At 39.6% G+C, this 23,556-nt stretch overlaps 1 protein-coding gene across 1 annotated transcript in view; it reads left to right on the top strand.

Annotated features, from left to right (window-relative positions):
• The first annotated feature begins 3,289 nt into the window (after positions 1-3,289).
• Positions 3,290-23,556, top strand: part of ESRRG (estrogen related receptor gamma) — a 448,915-nt gene continuing 428,648 nt past the window's right edge. The window contains exon 1 of the mRNA XM_057365148.1: positions 3,290-3,413. The gene's annotated coding sequence lies outside the window, so the exon portion shown is untranslated. The remainder of the gene's footprint in view (positions 3,414-23,556) is intronic.

Genomic DNA, 23,556 nt, shown 5'->3' with positions numbered 1-23,556 from the left:
TGAATACAACAGAAAGGATGTCTGAGAGGTGGGTCAGAAGTTAACAGGATTTTGCCCTACTATGGAAACTTAAGCCTCAGATCGGAAAGTGTTTATGTGATATCACAGTTTGAGTGACAACTGTCAATAGGTGCTGGATGGAGGTGAGGTCAATATGGATTTTTTTCAGAGGCTGTCTGCTGGTATTGCCTGTCATGAGATAGCTGTCATTTCCAAATCACTCCATACATTCCATAAATGTGAGGCATCAGCGTGCTGGCAGAAACACTGAGGCAGCAACTGTGATGAATTTATTTCTTAGTGACAGTGATGTTTTTTGAACTATAGTGAATGTAAATTTTCTACGCTTATAAAATATTTGGGAGGGCCCATAGATTTAGCAAAAGCATTAATTAAGGTATTTTACTTAAATTTGTGTGTGTTTGGTGAATTTATGGTGTGCAAATCGGTTCTGAGACTTTTAATTAAGTACCCCAATGTATTTTATGTTTCTTTTAATGGACAGAAAATGGCTTTTGCTCAAACGGACTTCATTCTACAGTGTTATGCATTTTTCATCTGATGTGGGGAAAAATCAATTATTTTAAGAGTTCTGTTCTTCTGGCAGTTCATTTAAGTGAATTCTTACTGTGTTAAATGATCATCAGTATTTTCTTTTTACATAGCAACTCTTGTAAAAGTATTGTAATGCACACAAAGAAGTGCAATTTGCCATCACGTAGAGAACATTAGTCTTGTGCCTTTTATGGACTCATGAAGCTCACAGTTTCAGCCACAGTGCTTTAATTTCTATTTGGGTAAAGTTTGTGGGGAAATGAAAATGAAAGATTAAGTAATAGAAAATTGCTCACAGATTTGAATATATCTTTTATTTATTGCAGCTGAGGGGCTGTAATTCTGATGAACCCATTTGTCTCGCTGTAATTCCAACAAGTCCAGTGGAATAAATGATTAATTGCCTCCATCTGACCTCAGAATCAGGTCTGCAATAGTTACCATGCACCTTGGGCTGTGCAGAAATATTTGTGTTGAAAGTAACACCAAGGTACATGTAATAAAACTTCAAAGAAAAGTTAAATCTGACTTTGTTGCTACTGAATTATGGTTTCGACAAACATATGAGTAAAAGATTAATTTGACCTTTTGTCTAAGATTGTGAATTTTATCTTCCAAAGCCATAGAAAGAAGTAGGAAGTTCCACTTTATCTCACTCTGGATTTTTTAGCTCAGGGGTTGTTGCAGATGGTTGCTTTCATCAATTCACACATTTCTTGATATTTGCATTGGGGACAGGGTCTGTGGCTCTGAGGAAAAAGTTTCTAAAACAATCACGTGCTTCTCAACTGTGTTCACAACTATAAAATGAGAAAGGTAATTGATAACAATGACAAGTTCAGCAGGCTGCAGTAAATCTTACACATCTGGGTGTGAAAAGTATTCTTCTAATAYGGGGAAGGATGAAAACACATGTCAAGTATAAACACACCAACTTTGCCTTCCTGCTAACTATCTTAATTACTGCARAGTTTAATAATAATAGTATTACAAGGCATTTTAGTAGAAGTGAGCCTTTAAAAAAAATATTTAAAGTGGTTTTCCAAACGTGAAAACAGACTGTGAATTTTTAGTGAATTTTTAATGAATTTCCAGCATAATGTTTTCAGAACTTTGAGTCACACTTCCTAATCCTAATTTTCTATGAACAGTCACAAACAAAATGTCATGTAAACAACAGCAGTCCCTTCGGAATAAAAGTACTGTTTCACATGTAGAAATTTGGGGGTTGGGTGTTTGGKTTTTTTGGCTTTAGTTTTTAAACAGATGCAGAACCGTGACTTGGGTATGCTGCAGGTCCTTTCAGGTTTTATTTTACGATGTTTATGCCAGACCAGAGCAGGAAGAGCCAGATGTCCGAGGGCTGCAGGCTCAAGGGGTCATATGATTCATGGAGAGGTGGGGTCAGGTGCTCCTGTCCCAGTGATTCATCCCTCCTCTGTCCTGGCAGTGGACGGTGTGGCATGGCCAGAGCCAAGGGCCTGGCACCGTGGTTTAAATCATTATTGATTTCAGTTTACACCAATATCCTTGGCTGTGAACTGCTGCTGCTGAGGGCTCTGATTCACARTCTCTGTCAGGCTTAGGAGTGGTGTCTGAGGAGCTTTCTGAGCACAGCAGCCTCTTCACCAAGTCCATCTAATACCACACAAATTGGGAATCACACCCTGGAATATTTTGCTACCCTTTTGTGAGCATTTGTTCTGTTCTGCTCAGTATTTGTGTGGTTGAGTGTAAAACAGACAAAAAATACAGTTGAAAAACTGTTTAAAAGAAAGATCTCAGCAGAAATAATTCATCATATGGGGGGAAGAGCAGTGTGAAAGGCGTGTGTTCATACTCTTGATCTAATCAAGAAATGGCAATTACTTTTTTTAAAGTTCTTGTAAATGCTAGAAATATTTTTGGTGGAAGAACTTTATTTACACCTCGACAGAAAAAAATTAAATGGCAGAAGAAAATACCTTTTTATGGAAGATCAGAAACTTCCTTCTGAMAAGTTCTTCTTGTGGTCAATAAGGTTTTTCTTTCAGTGGAAAAAAAAATTCAGACAAACTGCAGAAATAGATGTTCAAATGTCATTGGGGAACACTGTCTAAAAGAAAAAAGAGTGTGTTGGGGGAGGATTGAATGTGCAGACAGGTCTTTCATCGAGGCTGAGAATGTAGGSTCCATCAGTCAGGTAGCTGTGACAATCTCACCTGTCTGTAAACCCACATAGAGGTGAAATGAGCAGATGGCAGCAACCTGCTGAGCCACTGATTCATCTGTAGATTAGATAGAATACGGRCCCTTGCATTTATGCAAAGGTTGTGTTATCTTCCAGACTGAACCAAAGTTTCAGAGGGTTTTTTGTTTGGTTTGTTATTCCTCCATGAAAACACCTCCCAATTCCATCTGCTCGGAATTCAGGTGCCTTCCAAACCATAGTGTGCAAACAGAACCAAGCTTGTTTTGTCGTGTCCCACTGACTCTCCACCATATTGAAAGCACCATATTTCAGTGCCAAGGCAGGTAACGTTGGTTGTTAGCCTTTTAGACAGATATTAAAAATGTTTCTATGTTATTTCGCTACAATTTGCAACCTGACAGACCACTCTTAGTCATGGCCTTGTGATGGCTGGTGAATGTAAGCAGACAAGAAATTGGATTATACCTCAGACTACTGTTTCCTCCTTTGCTCTGGGGCAGRACCTTTCTCATCGCTGGTGAGTTTCTCTGTTCCCATCCTGCCGGGTCTTTTGCTCAGCATGCAGAGAGGTGCAAACCCAGGCTGTGCCCACTTCTTCCCTTCCTGTGCCTTTCCTCTGCCTCCTTCTGTCCCTCTGAGACCACCTGGAMACATCCAAAGGAGAACAGTAAGATTGTCAAAATGATTTTTAAAGAATATGGCCTAAATGAGTGGGAGATCTGTGCGGTTTAGTGCAGCAAAGAAAATGAGAGGCAGAGGTGCAAGGTCAGGATGTGGTAACGCTCTTCAAACCTTTGAAAGCCTGCAGAAGAGGATTGAGTGTGTAAATTATCTGGGCTTTCTGTGGGGTCTGCAACACGGGAGATGCAGTGTCTGCAGTGCAGTAAGACTTCAGAAAAGCTGTCTCATGTTTAAAAGAGCTGGGCACTGGGATGGACAGGCTGTGCATCCCCATCATAGAATTCTGTTACCAAGATTTCTGGACATTCATCTGTCAGCAGCAGCTGATTCTGCTTTGAGACRTGGACAAAGTCATCTTTTGGGAAGTTCCTGAATTGTCCTGATCCAGGAAATAGGGTCAGGAAGGAGGCTGAAACACGGATATAGCAGGGCCATGCACAGAATAAGATGCAATTAGGCTATGTGGAGATCAGTATTGTTGATAATTCAAGTATGTAATAAATCTGTACAAAATATTTTTTGGCCATCACCTATCTTYACTGTCAGATTTTTGTCCTGGCAGTGATGTCACTCATCACTAGGGAAAGGGCAGGAAGGTGTCATTTCTTTYATTTTTGTAATGAAACTACTGGATGTGAAAATTGCAGCCCGTGACTGCCACATTTCGAACCTTCTACTGCAGTTTATTTGGAGGTATCCTTGACCCCCCTGGAACGGGTTAGTGACTTCCTCCTTTCTTAGTGGTATYTTGACCTGCTTTAGACTTGCATTTTATTTACGGGTTTATTTCAAAGTGCTGGTTTTGATGTACAAAGCTCTTTTTGGATTGGATCCTGTATATCTCTGAAATTACCTGTCTTTTGTATTTTGCTTCAAGAGTTCAAATTACCCAGAAATTCTCAAGTTAAGATGCCTTAAGCCCTGCACCATAAGATGCTGATGGTAGGTTACCCTTGGCTGTGTAATACCTTTACTCAGTATATGTTGCCCTTCTGGGTACCTTTTTTTTTATTCATTTAAAGCAAAACAGATGCACAGATGTTTTCTTTTTCTTTGATTAACCTGAAGACTGCCTTTGTGTCAGATAAATTCAGACAGCTGCTTTGGTTGGGTTTTTGCATTTTATATAAGCGAACACATCTTTAAACATTCCATGTGACTCATTAAGTAAAYAGGAGTAAATGGACTAATCAAGCACACAGGAATGGTCATGTGCYAGGTAGCAGTACACTGGCTCATAGTAAGTTTTGAAATCTCTTTGCAGAGTCACCTGAAATCTTTACCTGGAAATTTAAACACAACCTTTCTTCGTGCACCGTTTGAGTAGAGCGCTGCCTGCAGTAGGTGTTACAATGTGCTGGGAAGCCAGGCAGCATTACACATGTGTAAATATTCCACATGATGGTGGTGCACAGATCTTTTTCAGTTGCCTGGGCTGCTGAATTGAGCCAATTTACTGTTGGCTGAAAGCTGAAAGGCTCATCCACGTTGCAGGAGATGATTTCTCTGTCCTGGGACTGGAGATCTGTGAAGAGAAACAACGTCAAGGACACTCACACAGTGTGCATAGGGCAGTGCTTCTCCAAGAGCTGATTTATAATTTACCTATTCTAGCCCTAGGCTTTGAGGATGAAAAGTTCTCCACAGCAGTGGAGTTTCATTATGGAAATAGTACAAAATATTTGCTGATTAGCAGCATTCTTTGGGTGTGTTTATTTACTGGTGGCACGCCTTTCTTCTCTTGAGGAATAGCACTGCTGTCTGGCTTCTTGCTGCAACCACGGTGCTTCCCAGGGACTGCTCCTGAAGTGTGCCAGCCATTCATTTCACTGGCTGTTTAGGGAAGTTTTATGTGTTGGTCTGAGGAGCTAGTGGTGACAGGGATTTWAAAAAAATGCATACCAGAAAATGTTAACTGCCTGCTGTTAAGTTTAAAAAGGTTTGCTCCAGTGTTATTTATTTTTARGGGGGAGAGGGAAACAAAACCTTCAGCTAAATTCATATGTCCTAGAGTTGTTATTATTTTATATACTATTTTAATCTCAGCACAGCACATTCTTCMAATTTTTCCTTGGGCAGTTTCTCATTGACTTATCTTTTAACAACGTGAGTTACTCCCAACAAAAAAATGTGGCATCTTTGCAATTGCAGCTCTTCCACGTTTTGTGATATATTTGCTTGAATAAAAACAGGAATTAGGAAAAAAYAAATATTGAAACAGATTAAGGATTTCAGGACCTGTTGTTCTTGACTCTTCAAATTGACGAGAACTCTGCCATGCTAATACATATTGATTTTCTTTTCTTTTTGCTTTCTTTTCCCCTATTTTTTTTAATTTTTGATCCTTTTGTTTGGGTGTTCCTTTGAATTAAATTTTTTCCAAGCTGCAAATGTTAACAAACTTCCACAGCAGAAAATAGAACAAGTAAAAGAGGAAAGAAAAAATCCTTTCCTGTCTCTGCAGCTGGCAAGGACTCCTAAACAGCAGGACCAAGCTGTTCTGCTCTGTGTGGGAGGAATAACTTGATAGCTCACTCCGATTCAGCAAGACAGTTTAAGCAATGCTCCCAAACTGCTTAGATGTAAGAACTCTGCATTACCCAAAAGAAAAGGTGAGGTGACAATTTTGTGCTCTGACTTCTGGTGAGTGTTGAGCAGCCAGGCCATGGGGGCAAGAGGAGGGGAGAGGTGGGGAAGAGTGGCAGAGACACTTGCGCTGCTGCTGCTCCCGTCGCTTCCCATGTGCCTGGAAAGGGTCCAGGAACATGCAAGAAACATCTGACCTCAAGATATCAAYGAGCACTTCAAAGTGCCGATCTGTTCATTCATTGTGACTGTCACCGTGGCCAAGGCTTTGGGAAGATGACAAACCTGATCAAGGCCACGCTGTGTAAGCKCTCCGAGATAAGGAAAACGAGAAAGCAGCATAATCGTGCTGACAATAGTGATAAACTTTGCCCCTCCCCTGTTAATAATATTGTGACTCAATAATGGAATTCATACCCAATTCAGGCTCACTTTACACACTTGGAATTGGATTGAAAATGCTATTTAACACTTAAGTGCAGCCAATTTCTGGTTGTTTTTTCTCTTTTTCCAAACTGGTAATTCAAGTAAGATGTGGCCAGTTAACATTAGGGGGCAGGGAGGACTTCTCTCTGGGTTTGAGTTGTTTTGTTGCTCAAGTTTGAAAAGCTCAGGTAGATTTCACATGTTTTATGACCCTCTTAAATGTCAGGCATGGTTATTCTGGCCAAGAAAATACAGACATAGAAAAAGCTGAACATCTTGCTGAGGGTTGAGGGTATGCCCAATGCAAAACTGTTCTTGCCTTGGCTCTAAAACAGCAATTTATTAACGGTTCTGCATAACTTCTGGAGAGCTCTCAAAGTGAAAACCTCAGTGTTTGGGGGACCTAGGGCTGTAACATCAACTGCATAGGTTCTGGTGGTCGCTCTTCGTATGATTTAGCAGTGCATGGATAGCATTTCTGAGATTTTCCTGGCATACTGGATGAAAGGAGATGACTTCTTGTTCAAGCCTTGTTAAGTTTGCTGCTTCCAGGAAGAGAATTAAATGGGTAAGATGAGTTTTGCTCAAGGCCAGAACCCTTGATAGAGTAAATCAGCTCCCTGTATTGAGATGACTAATACCATTGATTATCACCAGCTGAGAAGTGGGCCCCAAAGAGTATAAAACAATAGTGGATTAGAATGAGCAATCTATTTTCATATATCCAGAATGATTATGTCTCTCTAGAGATGGGCCCAGGCAGAGTTACAGTCAATTATCACTAGTTCCTTTTCATTGGAAAAATAAAATAGGAATTGTTACATCCATTCATCTTTGTGCTTTCTTTGTATCAATACTGTTTGTAGCTTCAAACTAACAGATATTCTGGAAATCAAAATACTATCCACTTAGATTAACAATGCACACTTCTGTGCTTATATCATTAAATCCTTCTTTTCATTTATTTGCCATGCATGCTTGATCTTATTTGTTTTCCTTAGAAATTCAGCCTTATTTACACTATTTTGTGCTTCTCATACCATTTTTTTTAAGTTGCACCTGCAGATTTTTATCTGCTTTCCCTCAGCACAAAAGCCTTGGGATCAGCACTTTTCCATTCTCCCATGAAAAGTGATGAGGTCTTGCAAGGGCTTAAGTCATATGATCTGTCTCATCGCTGCCTCAACCAGACACCAGGAGCAACAGCCACAAACCCAGAGCTGTTTTGGCAGCACTTTCCTCAAGTCCCCATGCAGATGCTCTGCATGTTTCACAGTAGAATTAGTAACAGCAATCATTGTCCAAGGCCGAAAATGTCCCTGGCAGCAGCGGTGACAAATCTGTTCCCTTCACTCGGCACCGTGAGATGTCCACGAGCCGCAAAGCCGCCGGTCCCAAGACACTAAATCACATCCTGGGAACAAGCAGCGCTTGGCCAGGGTACCCGAGGCTTTCCTCACCTGACATATTGCACTGTCAGCCTTTACAAGRCACGCTAGATCCCCACCTTTGGGTCTGCTGAACACCTCACTCCCTTTCTTTAATTTGTCAGATGGAGTTCTCCACATTCGSAGTACATGTAATCCTGATCTGTACATAGAGAATTTAGTAAGAGTTCACTTAAAATGCGTGGTTTGAATAGATAAGTAGTCTTTTCTGAAGTGTTCTGTGATTAATTTTAAACGGTGGCCCTGACTTGTACTGTTTGAAATAAGTGTGAAATGCTTTCTCCTACCTGAAACAAAAACTGGCTCAATAACTGTTTGTAACTCCTCCTAGTGTCCTTAAAAGTACAGTGTTTCCTATAAAGTTAGCTGTCTTGCACATAACAATTCTACTTAAAATTCCTCAGCTAGGGGAAAGGATTTTATTTATTTTGTAGTAACAATAGGTATTTTCAAAGCTTCTTTCAGAGGATATAGCTAAACTAAATAGTTGATTTTTAGTGCACYAGTCTCATCAAACCTAACTTCAAATCCAAAAGTGTCTGTCAGTTGCTCTCCACACGTTCAACTCAAACCTGTATTTATTTGTAATAATGGGTTCTAAAAAGGTTTACACTGTCAAAATAATAGTGTTCAGAAAATATTTTTTATTATTTTKGGGCTTTCCAGTATGACAGTGATAGCTTCAGCATATGTTCTAAATAATTATGTATATAAGATTACATTGTTTTTATGACAGGACATTAAAAGACAATGCATGTCTTAATGTTGCTCAAATCAGTTTTVCTTGTTTGATTTATGGAAATTAGCATGAAGTGGAATTGGGAACTCTACAATATGAGAAGTATTAAATATTTCAGTATTTTATTCATTGAAACATGATCTTACCGGATGAAGGTTGTGGATAACTGGAAGTGGCCAAAGCTACAATTCCACAGAAGGCAGTGGCATTGAGGCAAAAACAGTGCACTGTGTTTTGGCATAACCCACTGAAGACACTGGAAGTGAATGCGTGTGTGTATGCATGAGTTATTCCTTGGTTTCTTGTCTTTTCCTTTTTTTTCTGCCATCCTGGAGATAACAAATGGCAAAATGGAAGTTTGATGCATTCTGAAGACAATGTGTGTGAGAAATGAAAAGGAGCTTGAATACTGAAATCAAGATTTGGCTGTTTGAAAGTAAAATGGTTCAGTTTTACTAGCAAAATGTCTTGTTGGAATAATAGTATTGGCTTTTCTTTGCAGTCAAGAGTCTTCCCCTTCCCACCCAAATAGTAACAATTTTTAAAAGGTCGCATTTGGAATTGGTTTTGATACTGATTGCACAAATTACAAGGYGGAATTAGAGAAGCCCATCTTGGTCTTAACGAGTAATTATGCACTTACTGGCATTGAGATGAACACAGACCATCTTATTTTCAGCCCAGATTCCAACCCACATTCTTGGGGCTGACTCATGTGGCCAGTAGGTTTGTTAATTGTAATCCATGGAGATCCTTCGGCTTTTCTCCCTGTGTTCATTCACGAGGATTTTTTGTCTTGGACAAGATTGGGGGAAGGTCTAATTTCCATATATGTTTCACCTATTATTACTTCTCCTTTTGTTGTTGTGGTGTTCTCTATTTATTAGTAAGAATTTTTCAAAGAAATGCTATAGATTAAACAAATCTGGAAGATATTAAAACTMAGAAAAATAGCATAAAAGAACAAAAATAGTTTTTAAATATCTGTAAATCTACATATTTTATAGTCTTAACTGGAGAAGTCATTCTCAGTTTTGTTATACAGGGGAAAATAACAACGTATACACTGCAKGGTGGTAATTCTCTTTTACCAGATTGCAAGCATCCCTAGCTGAGCACAGTGAGCCCTTTTCTGCAGCTAGAGGTCCTTATAGAGCCTTGCCAGGGAGGTCAGAAGATTTAGGCATCGAGTGATCTCTCTCTTGGGTTGTATTCCCCTCTTTGGCTGGATCAAAGGCCATCGTGTTGCTGCTTCATCACATGTCTGCTGATAATAGAGGTCTTCCTTCAGCCCCAGAACCTGTATTAATCTGTGAAAATAATAATCTCARCTTCAATATTTGCAAAGTGAGCTCTTTTCCTATTTCTTTACTTTTTGTTCTTTTATTATTTTTTTTTAATTGAAGACATAAGACATAAGCCATRAAATCCCTCTGCAGCAGAAAAACTCAAAAGCTTTTAAAATCAAGGTTTTGGGCASTTCACTGGGTTTCTTTGTTCTCTGTAACTGGCAATGCCATAACAATTTACATAGGAATCCACATGCCATWTATTTCATTTCTACATTATCTTTCAATAGGGAGGTTTGTTTCTCTATCATGTTCAATTTTTTTTTAATTGCATAATAGAGGCAGAGATGCAATCCACAGTGTAAAATTATGGTTTCCCATTATGTGACTGTGTCTCTGTTGGGGTATAAAAGTGGAAAGTGAGGGAGCTGAGAAGCAGTAGATGAAAATAAAGCCCAGTTTTTTGTCATGAAAAGGTCATATTTTTCAAAATGTAGAGTTATGATGCTTATTGAAAAGTCCAGATCTAGGTGCTCAGGATGGTTAATTGTCACCTAACTCTTTTTACTACCTTGAGTTTACAGCAACGCTGAATTTTGATTGTAGACCCTGATGATGGCATCCAAAATGGGGATGTGTTTCTCATTTGGGTTGTTTCTGAATTTTTTTATGGGAAGACTCAGAACCTGTAGTCCTAAAGAAGCATGATCACCATCAGTAATATGGACTAGGCACAGTAAGAGGGCTCAGGCACCACAAGACCTCACTTTTTGGTTGATCTCACTATGGAACACAGAGAAGGGGACTCAATAATCTTGTGCAGCATGACGTTGAATTTGCCCCTTGGAGATGATTAACAAAGCTTGTAAAATTTARWKGGRWWWTWRGRAAAAACTCTTTACTGAAAAGATTTTCAAGCACTGRAACAGGCTGCCCAGGGAAGTGGTGACACAACCYGGAGGTATTTAAAACACTGTCTACCCCAGGTGGCACAAACTTCCTCTTGGCAATTAAAAYTTATTTGCCACCACCTCTGAAGTCCAACCAACCTTGGGACAGTGTCTCCCAATGGTTGTTCTGAGCCTTTCTTTGTGATGGGACTGTCACTGCTTGATGAGGCACTGTGGCTGTTTGTCCCTGCATGTCATCTGACCCCACAGGTGCCTGTGCCATCTCAGTGGAAGGGCCATGTCTTGAGCAATCATTGGTCTCAGTTTGCCCTACAAATTACCCCACAAGATTACTTCGTCCTGTCCAGCTTTCTGGATAGCTTATTATTTTAGGMTTTTACCAGGCACAGTCTTAGGATAAACGAGAAACATTTAGGAAGTATCAGCAGTACAATTTACAAATGCACTCAACAGTTCTGGTTAATTGGTGATCAGTTAACCTTAAGCAAAACAGTCCATTATGGAAACGCACTAAGCCAGTGCTTATTGCGACTTCCCAAAGTGCTTTTTGCTGCTTTTTCTTCCTGAACAATTTGATTCTGGCAGGCAACTGGGTTAGTATTTTCAAATCTGCTCAGCTGTAACTCCCCCTTGAAATTTCCAGCCTCTTTCTCCCAGACAAATATGCTAGAAAAGGAAAATTTTCCCTGAAAGCTGCTGTGTCAGACCTGATGAATCATCACATTCTATTGTATAAGACAACTTTTAAAATTTAAGAAAGCTGTCCTTTCTAGGGAAGTGAGTTAAGAAAATAGCTCATTTTTTTGTCATTAATAATCTCATATTTGAAATTATCRTTGATTTCTTGAGCTTGAAATAGTGTTAAAATTGGACTCTTCTGTGTCATTCTCATGACTTTTACTGAAAAATATGCCATATGGTCAGTATATATTTCTGGTTTTCTATGGTTGGATATTAAAAGACAATTGCAATTATTATATCAGGCAAGTATTATTTAAGATCCAAAAACTAAAATGGCATTTTGGAAACCCGCTCATGCTCTCCAGTTGATATCCCCACCAGGGTTCTTCTCCTGTGCCTGTCCCATTTCCATAATAAAAGCTAGGGTACAGTGCCTTTTGCAGGGACATTTGGCAGTGGGTTTCAACARCGCTTGAACAGCAGATGACAATAATGTATCCTATTCTCTGTAAGATGAAAGCAAGGTGCAGAAAATCAAATTATTTGTATCCCCAAGGTCATCTATCAAGGCAGGGGTAAAGATAAACTTTACACCTCCAGAGAGGTAGCACGATGATACATTTCTTAAAAGAAACAGTGTTGGCTTTTTCTATGTAAGATTTGGTTGTGGAGGCATCCATAGTAACAATAAGTTGTGTCAAGCATTTTTTCTTTTTTCAGTAGGAGAATATAACCATTGTTTAATCCTCTCTCTCTTTGTTCTTTATGAAGAGATTGTTTAAACCACAAGTGTAGCTTATGTAGTGGGGTGAAATCCCTGCAGTTTTAGATCATTTGCCATGGTTTGGGATGCACTCTGTGTTTTGCTTGTGGTAAATCATCGAAAATCCAGAGGACTTGACAGCAGARGGGAATGTTTTAGGTTTGCACACATTTGTGAGAATGTTAATGCCTCGTGGTGGGAATAGTGCTGAGTTCCCTGTTATCATGCAAGCAATTGCTAACTGTAGACCTCTGACTTTGTAATTTGTTCTTTATGGACTAGCCTGCAGCCAATAAGCAAAATCAATAGTCTTTGCTGAAAAGTAAGCAAGTGCCAGTGTGTTATGTGACAGGTGAAGATACCTGTGCTTACCAGGGGTCAGGGGGCCACATCAAATTTCTCTCTGACTTCTTTTCAAAAAGCTAAATCCATTTAGGGAGCATTCGTCATTGGAAAATGTTGCAGTGGGGAATTAGACCGGCTCCTGCTCTTCTTTTCTCATTTAACGATGTTTGTTTTCAACAGTCTGTTCAATAATGTCACTGAGAAGAAATTATGTGAGAAGAATAAAGTGCTTAYAGTCTATTTATTTATTCATTCATTTCTGTAGAATAACACTAGCTGTTGCATTCTCATGTTTATTAATGCTATTGTGGCAGTCCAAATATTTGTTTGTTCTCCTTTTCCTTTGGGAAAAAAAAAAAAAAAAAGGTGGGACAGAGTAGTGTGGAACAGATTACTTCCTATTTAAGCCTAAGGTGAAGGTTACAGGCCTCCCAGCAATGTGATATGTTATATATATAAATATTGTTTCCTATACTTGAGTACTGTATCTAAATATATGCCGTGATTTTAGTGCTGCAGAGTCTGGGAAGTCACTTGTTTCCCAAGTGGAATGAGCAGGATGGAGGCCACTCAGAAGTCTGCTGGAAAATACAGCTAAGATGATGCTGCTGGGCTGTGATAAAACAGGCTGTCCATGGTGGATAACGCTGGTGCAATTCCTTCTTTTGCCTTAAATGCTGACAGTGTTTAGCATTCTGAGTTCTTGGGTAGTTGTTCAAACCTGCCCTCCTATCTCACCAAATCAGACTACAATGAAAGGCAGAAAATGGATTTTTTTCCTGGATTTTTTCCTGAAATCCTGAAGTAGCTTAGGTTCATAAGCTACCCAAGAAAAGGACTCTGGTATTTAGAAGTTAAAGTCATATTGGCTTTTCATGKTCAAGCGCCCAGCTTACATTCTTTGGAAAACTTTAGATTCAGYCTAATAGCAAAAATGATAGAAAGCTTAATGCCATTGTTTGCTTCTTATTGAATRTAGTTGCTGTGTTTAATAGCCTGGCCTGCTGCCATGGTGCTATCACACACGCRTGTGCTCTCCCAGTCAGGAAAAACAAACAGCCGCCACACCGGTTCAATCAGATTAAAGGTTCCCTGTGTGAGAGCTGAATACCAAAACCCAGATTGGGGTGTGACATTTCTCCCGTGTCCTGTTTGTGGWTTTTAGCCTGCATAGTAAATATCCCTTAATTTCTCTTGCCAGCTTTCTCTGTGGCTGTTGGCTGCCTGCTGCACAGGTCACTGTAGTGCTTTTAGCTGGGCACTAAATTTGAAGATCTGAGCAACACTCAAAGCTTCCAGAAAGCTGTAGTTGAAGCCCTTCAGCCTGGGTTCTGCCATGCTTCATAGCACCTTTTAAACTCAGCTTGAGGGCTCACAGCCTACATTTGACACTGTGCTGTATCTAATGAATGTCCAGGTTGAGTGTTCAATAAAACAAATTTTAAAGGTGACTCACAGTGTGTCTCAACCACCAACAATAAGAATTGATGGGAGCTCATTTCAGCATATTTTTAAAAGTCTGGTSCCTTATTAGCTACAAAATACTTTACTAACACATTTTGGATAGAAAGCCTGTGAGCTCTTCAAATTCTGTACCACTAAATTCAGTTACTGTAGGATCATCACTTTCTACACTATTTTAGTGCCTCAGGGTATGGTTCTCTTCTTGACAAAAATTCCCAGGCAAGTTCTTAAGTTCTGCTAGACAGCTGAGGAAAAGAAAGGGGCAGGGTCTGCATTGTGCAGAAGAGTTTTTTCTTCGGGAATGGATCTGTCAGCAGACTACAGACAAATCAAGAACCTGTCTTTCCATCTCAAATGTTGTATAAATAAACTTATAAGGGATTTTTATAGTTTGGGAACTGGAAAGATCGACAAATAACTACTCCAACCTTCCTTTCCTCATTTTCCCTTCAAAGGGTAGCACAGTCGCTGTTCTGCAGTGACAAGATGAGATAAAACTCAAGTGACTTGAGAGATCCCCTGAGCTCCAAGCTGCAAAGGGTTGAGGTTAAGCGTGAGGTTTGCCTGCTCAGCTCCTTTTTTTTTTTTTTTTTTTATTGGGTCTTAAACCTTTCCCACACTAAATAAACACCCTTTTATAGGCTTTTTTTTCCTCACAAATAGCAAGTTTTGTAACTTTATATGAAAAAGTCTAGTTGCTGACTCAAACTAAACGCTCCTCCACTGCTCCCAGTCCCTCTGCCCCGAGGACCACGGTTCTCTGAAGAACTCTCGTCGCACACTGGTGTTTGCCTAGCCCTGCTCCCACACTGGACCTATGTTGGAGCTCTCCCCTGCTTTGAAATTCATATCCTGCATCTGGTTTTGATCACTTTGAATACACCTCTTGATGTTGTTTCATGAGGCACATGATCCAAGGGGCACGTGCCCTGTCGCTGTGCGTGGGCGCTGAACGGCCATGTGGTTATACCATGGGTAGGTGTGTACACACAGTGATTTAACCAGCACAGGTGATGGCAAACATGCACTGGGCACAGCTCCTTTGTGGGCCAGCAAGTGCAGCACCAGCCAGGTCCCCAGAGGGACCCCAGAGGTCCCCACGTGCAGCTCATGTCTGTGCTGCCACGTCCTCACAGCCACTGCCACTGCTTTGTCACCGCGCCATCATTTGGCCGCCGAGACAGATCCTTCAGCTTAACCAGGAGTCTCCTCCTTTTAACTCTCCCAGAACCCTATCGTTYATTATCTTGTCTTTTTCTTGCTTTTATACTTGCAAGTATCTCATCAAAAGAAATTACCAGCACAATTTTTCTGGTGCTTGTCGCTCCCTATTCCATCAGCGACACGCAACGTGTACCATTTACAATAACAACTCCTATCACTCGTGTGATGGCAGAGCCACGCATTTGGTGTGACACATGCAAAGAGAGAGCAGCGGAAGAYGCAAGCAGCTCATGTTCTAACAGATAACAAAACTTTGGACATGCATCCWTCTTGGCAGTGGTCTCCAAAACTGTGATCTGTTGAGGTTTTAATTTTGAGGGCTATCCAGATCATGTCACTTAAATTTATTTTCCTTTTTGCCCAGCTCATCATCTGCAAGATGTTCTTTTTTCGGGATCTTCATGCTGGACATGCTAAAATCAAAGTCTTTCTGAGAGGAATACTTTATTACAGTTTTATCATCCTTTCAGTGTGTTGCTATGCCAAGTGTCATTTTTTATCAGGGAGGATGGGTTATATATCCTTGCAAGATCAACTACAGAAAATGTGTCTTACTGTCAGCTTAGGCCTTCCATTGGAATCAAGTGAMCCTGTCTAGAAACCAACAGTGTCTGTGTGAGCACAAAGCATCTTCCATATGGTTAACCRCGGCATTATTCTATATCAGCCTGTTTGCTTTCCTTTAAGCCACCTCAAAATATAATTGATTCTTTTGTCTTAGTTAGTGGGGCTACAGTTACATCACATATTTATGTCAYGTTTTACTTTTTACCATTTCTCTCCTTTTCACAACACACTGTAAGAATTACCTGCTTTGTACATGGGCTCTTGTAGTGCATGGCATTGTGCTGCTGAGRAACAAATATTGTTAATATCTGTACAAAGCCTAGAGAAGAGCAGAAGCAAGTGCTAAAATAGTTTACAGAACTGATTCTTCCCTTATAATTCAGAAGTAGTTTCATGGAGAATCAGTGATTTGGAATATTTCTGTGATCTTTGCTTGCCCATTGTATAAAATGATTCCTSCTGACTTTAGTGGATTTTGGAAAAGGTTCCTGTAGTGGCAGAATGGAAACAAGAATGAGAACCATGATCAATAAAATTTCAAGAGACTATGTGTAATTGTTTCTTAACTATTTTCTTATAGGTTTCTTTTCTGGCAATCATAAATGGGACAGATTTATTCAATTAATTTAGCTTTGTCAGTTTCTAATAGTGAGTAATGATTCATTATTTGAAATTCCTCCTAGAGCAAGTTCTGCAGCTAATACCTTTATTCATATACAGAACAACATTTTTAATCATTTGAATATATTTTTGCCAAAGTAAGCCTTTGGTCTGCAGTTTTTCACTGCAGGTAGTTCATTACAGATGCTTAATATTCAAAATTTCTTTGTAATGGAAGATGCAAAGCACATGATGCTTAATATTGAATTGTTAACCATAAACATTCCTACTGATACAACCTTTCTAGCTGATTCTTAAGCCTATGATGACAAAGTTTAATAATTTTTTTTACAATTACATTGGTAAAATTTTCTTTAACATTGCTATTTTGCAGTGTTTTCTACAGAAAGTGAATTTGTTTTTTTGAAAAAGCAACCCCTCTGTAATTAGAATACAATTCTAATGAATCAACTTCAGAAAAAAAAAAGTTCATGCATTAGGTTGTCATTACATAAATATCTTTTAAGAAAACATGAGATTAGTTTGTCAGTTGGATCAAAATTACTCAAAAATGGATTAKAATTTCTAGAGTAGATTTCTAGTGTGAAAAAGATTGAAACAACTAGTAGTTAAGAAGGTTCTGCTAACAAGAAGTGTTATGTCTGCCCAGCTCTCTGGAGAAGTTCTGCTGCTCTCCACTGAGCAGTAATGTTCCCTTCATTTTGTATCTCTAAACAGCCTGGAAAAAAGGTATCAATGTTACCCAGCTGTGATGCAAATAAATATTCATAACAATGGTACATGCATAGCTAATTGAACAGTTTTTGTTAATATTATACTAGATATTCATGGACATGTGCCTTTTTCTATAATGAAAATACTGCCTAAGGCTAGCTTTGTTTTTCTTGTCAAGAACAATTTATGTGCTTTCATTTAAATGAATATAAACTTCTATTCTCATGACAAAATAATTCACCATTAATTTGGGCAAAGAATTTCTTTATTCCCTTTGTGTGCATTTTATTGTAAAAGAAAAACTTAAGTGTATCTCGGAAAATTTCTCTATGCATTCCGCCTAATTTCTGTAATAACTGCCGTGAATATGTAGGGATTTCAGTGATTATGTGCTAAGTAAATATGGGATATGGGCATATATTTGGTTTTAAAATAATCTGAAAAGAATTTTCTTGAAGTAAATAATTCCTTCAAAAACCTTTTGATTGTTTTGCACATACAATTTAGGAATATAGACATTAAAAACACTTCCCTCTTTTATTTCCTTTTCTTATTTTGGTTCTTTCTGTATTATTTATAGCTGAGGTTCTGACATACCTCTGAGGTATGTTTTGGAACATCAGTAGTGCTAGAGTGAGGCAAAAGCAGATCTCACAGATGTGACTGAAAAACACAGCTGCTGAGAAGGGTCTGAGCATTTTTTTCTTCCCCTTTATTGTGTGGCAAAGTATCCATCCCTTCTTTCGTGGGGCTCTTATTTTCTCATCTTATTAACTGTTTACACAATCCTCTCATTTAAATTTCGGTGATGTTACTTAAAGGAAACAAATGGTGCTACACACTGATTTTAACTAATGAATTAATTCTGTTCAGATGGCAAATTARAGCTCCCTGGTAAATAGACTGTAACTATTTCTGTTAGGAGAGCGAAGCTTGGGCTACTCTGCTGTCTGTGCCACCCAGGTTATTGACTGGATTGCCATTCTTTCACCGAGTGCTTCAATTGAACTTCTGGGCAATGTGTTTTTAATCAAGTGCAGATACTCACTGTGGAGTTCAAACACCTTAAGGGAGGGGGAAAGGGAAATGTAGAAGAAACMGGGAAAGACTCACTGTTACTGGAGATGATGGATCTAAGGCAGTAYAGTCAGGAAGTTCTTGACTTACTTTAAAATTACTTTTCAGCCTTATAAATTAGTACTTTAAACAAAAGTACCGCATATTTGGCTTTCAGGAGCAATAGGCTCCACTGGCACTGTGTTTTTTCAGGTAATTATAATGCAAAGCATTACATATTCCCACAATGCAGACCTGCAGTGACTCCTTGGCATGGTCTCTTTTTGGATTTGGGAGCCTATTTGGAGCCAGCAGATATTAGTCATTGGTTCCACCACAGACATCGCATCTGAGAGAGGGAGGTGACATTTTCTTTGCCTTACCTCACGCTGGATTTCAGATGGTGTCTCAGAATAAACAAGCTGCCTTCATTCTTCTGCTCCTGCCATCATTTAGAGCAGTCAGACATTAATTAACCTGGAAAGCTGGAGAGGAAGAGATTTTCCCATTAGGAAGGGGCAATCTAATGTGATTGGTATGGCCCATGGCTTGTGCWGCCTTTAAGTTCAGAGAAGCTATTTTAGGTTAAACATATGCTGCATCCTGACAACCTGCACTGTCTGCAAACATTTGAGTGCACAGAATATAAGCATGGCACTGAGTTTAGGAAGAGGAAAATCATGAGGACAAATGGGGTGTGTTTTGGCATGCCAGATCTTTAGAAAGGCTCTCTGATCTCTGGGGGGTGGGAACCAAAAACTGAGCCGTGCCCTGCTCTTTTTCTTACAAAAACAATACATTAAAACAAAACCCTGCATGGAAGTTGGTATGAAAAGCTCTCTCTGAACAGGACAGTAGGCAAATCAGAAGGTTGTTACCAAGTCAATTTAACAAAAAGACATTTAAATTTTACTTAGTACTTGTCTCTTATTAACAAGTTTTCAAACCATATGACCACAATTGTCTGAGAATTTTCTTTTCTATTTAAGAATTATTGTAGATGGAAGGAGCGCATTTAAAAATAATTCTTAAAGGCAATTATGCACCCACAAAGGAGTAGTATATCTTGAAAAAACATGAAGTTTTAAAATATTATATGGTTTGGGTTTCTTTTTTTTTTTTCTTTTTTTCTATCTTTTCAGATGAGCAAGTGTAGCAGAACCTCCCAACTAGCCTCAAAAATGAGAAGATTCTCTGAATACTGCTACTTTGCAAAGGGAGCAATGAGCTACAATAAATTGTGATGGACCCATTTTCACGTTTCCATTCCTTTCCTGTTTGTGGTCATACACTGCTTGGGCAATGTCTCTAATCCTGAGAATGACTTCTGGCTTTCTCCCTTTTCCCTGGTTCCCCCATCCACACAAAGTTTCCTGTTGTATCCAGGTTTTCTACCTTTTTTTTTGATAGAAAAACCCATTCCTTCCTGGTTTGTAGGTTCACCCTTTTACTGACTTATGCCATGTTTTATAGATCGTATGCAAAATGAGAGCCTTCTTGGGGCAGATGGAACATGCCCAGAGTTGTCCACACCAGCACCAAACACCACTGGACATGTGGCCAGCTCCACCCTGGGGCAGCACAACCAGCAGCAAACAGGACCCTTCACACGACCAAGATTTCCTCCCCAAAAGTTCACAGAAATCTGTGATCAGGTGCTGGTTTTTGTGGTGATATAGAACAGTGCCACCTGGTGATTTTTCCATCACCAGTGAGGCTTTTAGAGTGTTCTTGGCCAAATTCAGCTCTCTCCCTGTTCATGGGAGTTTACATTAAGTGGGAGGACTTTCATTGCTGCAGGAAGCTCTTGGAAATACAGACTCTTTTGTTTTCCACACCTTGTAAACGTTATCCCTTCTCCTACTCTTACTCAGTCTTGCTTTTTGCATCATTGAGCTTCCAGTCTAACAAGGGCTATCGATGTTCTAGTTGTATTTGATGGTGAGCTAACAAACAGAGGAAGGGGCTGATACAATTCTTCAAGGCCAGATCACACCTTAAAGATCTCCAGGAACAGAAAATACTGTGTAAATAATGTTGGGAACTGCAAAGAAGAAGTATAGAACAGAATAGCTCTGTTAAGACCTTAATTGAGTCAGATTTCATGGCACTGCTCTGCTCATGTGTGTTAAGAAGTAAACCTGTGAGTTTTCACAAGAGTTACCACCTTTTCAGACAGAAGGCAAATGCATACTTCTTCCAAATCAATGGCTATATATTTCAATTCAAGTTGCTGTAAATGTCCAGATTCTCTAAAACAATATTTTTTTTCCATATATAGAGCATAAAAACACGTTCGTGTAGCTCAATATAAAACAAAGGGCTTATCATTAAATCCTTGTAAGATGTTGCTACATCTTRTTTCTTGTCCAAACTGCTCCTGTAAAAGCTATTTAAATACTGCTTCAGAGAGATCCTGTGTATTTGGCAGAGAAGCTTTTTGCCATCAGCAAACAGAAATGTATTTTTGTGTARTGTATCAGGAAAATGTTTTGTGTACAGCAAATGCAGGAAAGTCTCATATAACTCATTGAACAGGATAAAAAGCTGAATCAATGTGCACTGCCGCATCCTTTACTTCAAAAAAAGGTGTTGTCATCAGTACTTAACCTTGCATACAGTTGAGAACTGAATTTGATTCTTCCTGTCTCCCAGTCAAGCATATTGCACGAAATAGATCTGCAAACAGATGATGTTCCTTTCATTACAATGCACTTTGTAATGAGCTAATGCACTGCAATGGACGGCCTCAGGTTTATTTGTTGTGYGATTCCAACGCAGTAACAAAACGTGTGAAACCCCTGACACTGGAAGTGCAAAATTTGAAGTAAGAATCTTATAAAAATGTATTCTTGTTGTGATTTTAATACTCGTAGGTTTTGCTGATATTGGGGGAGTGTTAACTTGTTAACAGAAAAAGCAATACTGGTGAGTGTTGAGACCATGTCTGGAAAGGCACATCTGTTTTCTTCTGATGTAGCTTTAGATCACACCTCTTCTTTTCCAAGACCTYTTTTGTTCATCTGGTAAATGGGAACAAGGAGGCAAGTCTCCTTCAGCAATGGGACCAGAGACTTCCTGATGGGAATGTTCTATCTTCCTGCTTCAGCTAATTTAGCAAAGTAAAAAACATTGGAAAATATCATACATATCTTCCTCAGCTCTGAATGTCTGCCAATAGTTGTGGAAAGTGACAGGGGTAGTTCTGTGACCACTGCTTTGTGAAACTCCTGAGCTACCTATTTGGAGGTGTTCCACAGAGATTTGTTTGTTCATGGCCTTCACATGTCCTTTAGAAAAGAAAAACTTGTTTCTTTGCAACGATGACCTGAATGAGAGGGTCAAGTGCAGTCTCAGCAGGTTTATAACACCCAGTTGGGAATACTGTTCTGTGAAGGGCAGGAAGGCTCTGCAGAAAGATCTKGATCAAGCCAAGCCCAACTTTATGTGGTTCAGTAAGGTGAAGTGCCATGTTCTGCCCTCAGCTCACTCCAGCCTCATGTAAAGCCACATGTTTGGGGCAGAGAGGCTGGAAAATGCCCCAGTGGAACAGGACCTGGGGGTTCTGGTCAGCATCTGACTGMGCTGAATGARCCAGCAGTGCCCASGGGGCCAAATGGCCAATGGMMCCTGGCCTGGATCAGCAATGGTGTGGCCAGCAGGAGCAGCACAGGGACTGTCCCCTGTACTGGGCACTGGTGAGGCCACACCTCGAGGGCTCTGTCCYGTTCTGGGCCCCKCAATGCAGGGARGGCACTGAGGGGCTGGAGCRTGTCCAGGGAAGGAGAATAGAGCTSGGGAAGGTTCTGGAGTGTCATGTGGGGAGCTGCTGAGGGAGCTGGGGGTGTTCACTCTGGAGAAAAGGATCCTCTGGGAGGATCTTATTGTCCTCTACACCTGCCTGAGAACAGGATGTAGTGAGAGGGAGTCAGTCTCTTCTCCCCGGTAACGAGTGATGGGACAAGAGGGAATGGTCCCAAATTATGTAAGAGAGGTTTGGATTGGATATATGTGAAAATGTCTTCACTGAAAGGGTGGTTCAGCCATTGGAACAGGCTGCCCAGGGAAGTGGTGGGATCACCATCCCTGGAAGGGTTCAAGAAATGCRTACATGTGGTGCCTGGGAGATGGTTTAATGGTGAACAGGAGTTGCCAGGTTAATGGTTGGACTCAATGATCTTTTAGGAGTCTTTTTCAACTGTAATGATTCTGTGATTAGGAAAAACAGTGAAAACTCAGTGTTTTGCTTGTTTACTTGATAACACTGCAAATGGAGTAACAGCTGAAGTCCAGTTCACCACCTCAGACTGCATTAAAAGTGCGATACCATCRCACCATTCAATGATGTCTTTTATGGTCACAATTAGAGGTTTAAAATGAGAGACTTAAACTTTCACGTTTCTTAATTAAAGAGATTTTCTAAACTAGTTGTAACCTGCATTTGGCCTTATGATGCCTCCCAGAATAACAATGATCCACCAGTTAATATGTAAGGCTCACGACTGATTGTTGCTCCTCTTCTTCTGCATATTAAGTAGTGTTCATTAATTAATATTCAGCTTGCTTGCTTCTTGCACACAGGACATCATCTTTGCACTGGGTTCCCAGTAGACAAAAGAATAATTGTAGTTTAAATGAAAAGCTTTAGAGATCCCTTTGAGTGGGGTGTAAAGATTACAAACATGAAAAAGAGTTCAGGGGCTAAAGAAATTTAAGGGTTTTTTTTCAATATAGTAACAAAAGGGTAGCTCTAAATGGTTTGGTTTGGAAAGTCAAGCTACCTATGTGAATGCTGTCAATATATTCTCTACACAGAATAGAAACTGCAACCAACTGATTTAAATTTACACAGCCAGGTAAATCAGTCCATCTACATTCCCACTGTTTTTTCCAGAAAACACTATGTTTTTAGAACTGGTTTTGAAATAGAGATCTTATTTTGTCACTTAGTTGATATGCACTTATATATATAAGACCTGATTTATCTGATTCCCAGTTTGCACAGATGAAATCTAAGTTTCCAAGTCAAATCTCTTTCTTGTTGAGCTGAAGAATAAAATGCTGTACACAATCACTTCTGTGGCTTTCAACTAATCGCTTTGCCAAGGCTATCAGATGGTAAAAGCTGTGTAGTTTGACAACTCTGCAGAAATTCTGAAAAACAAAAACGCAGCAGCTCATCCCAGCCCTCACCCTTCTGATGGTTAATTCTGAGTGTGAGCGCRTCTTATTTTGGGAAGATTGAATCTRCAGTAATTTTCTGTATTTAATTAACACTATTAATTTCCACGGAAA

Source organism: Malurus melanocephalus, unplaced genomic scaffold (assembly GCF_030028575.1).
Source record: "Malurus melanocephalus ecotype Western Australia unplaced genomic scaffold, MMel_1.1 scaffold_48, whole genome shotgun sequence".
Lineage (NCBI taxonomy): Eukaryota > Metazoa > Chordata > Aves > Passeriformes > Maluridae > Malurus > Malurus melanocephalus.
Note: the sequence above shows the minus strand (reverse complement) of the source record. Positions and strands in the feature narration are given on the sequence as shown.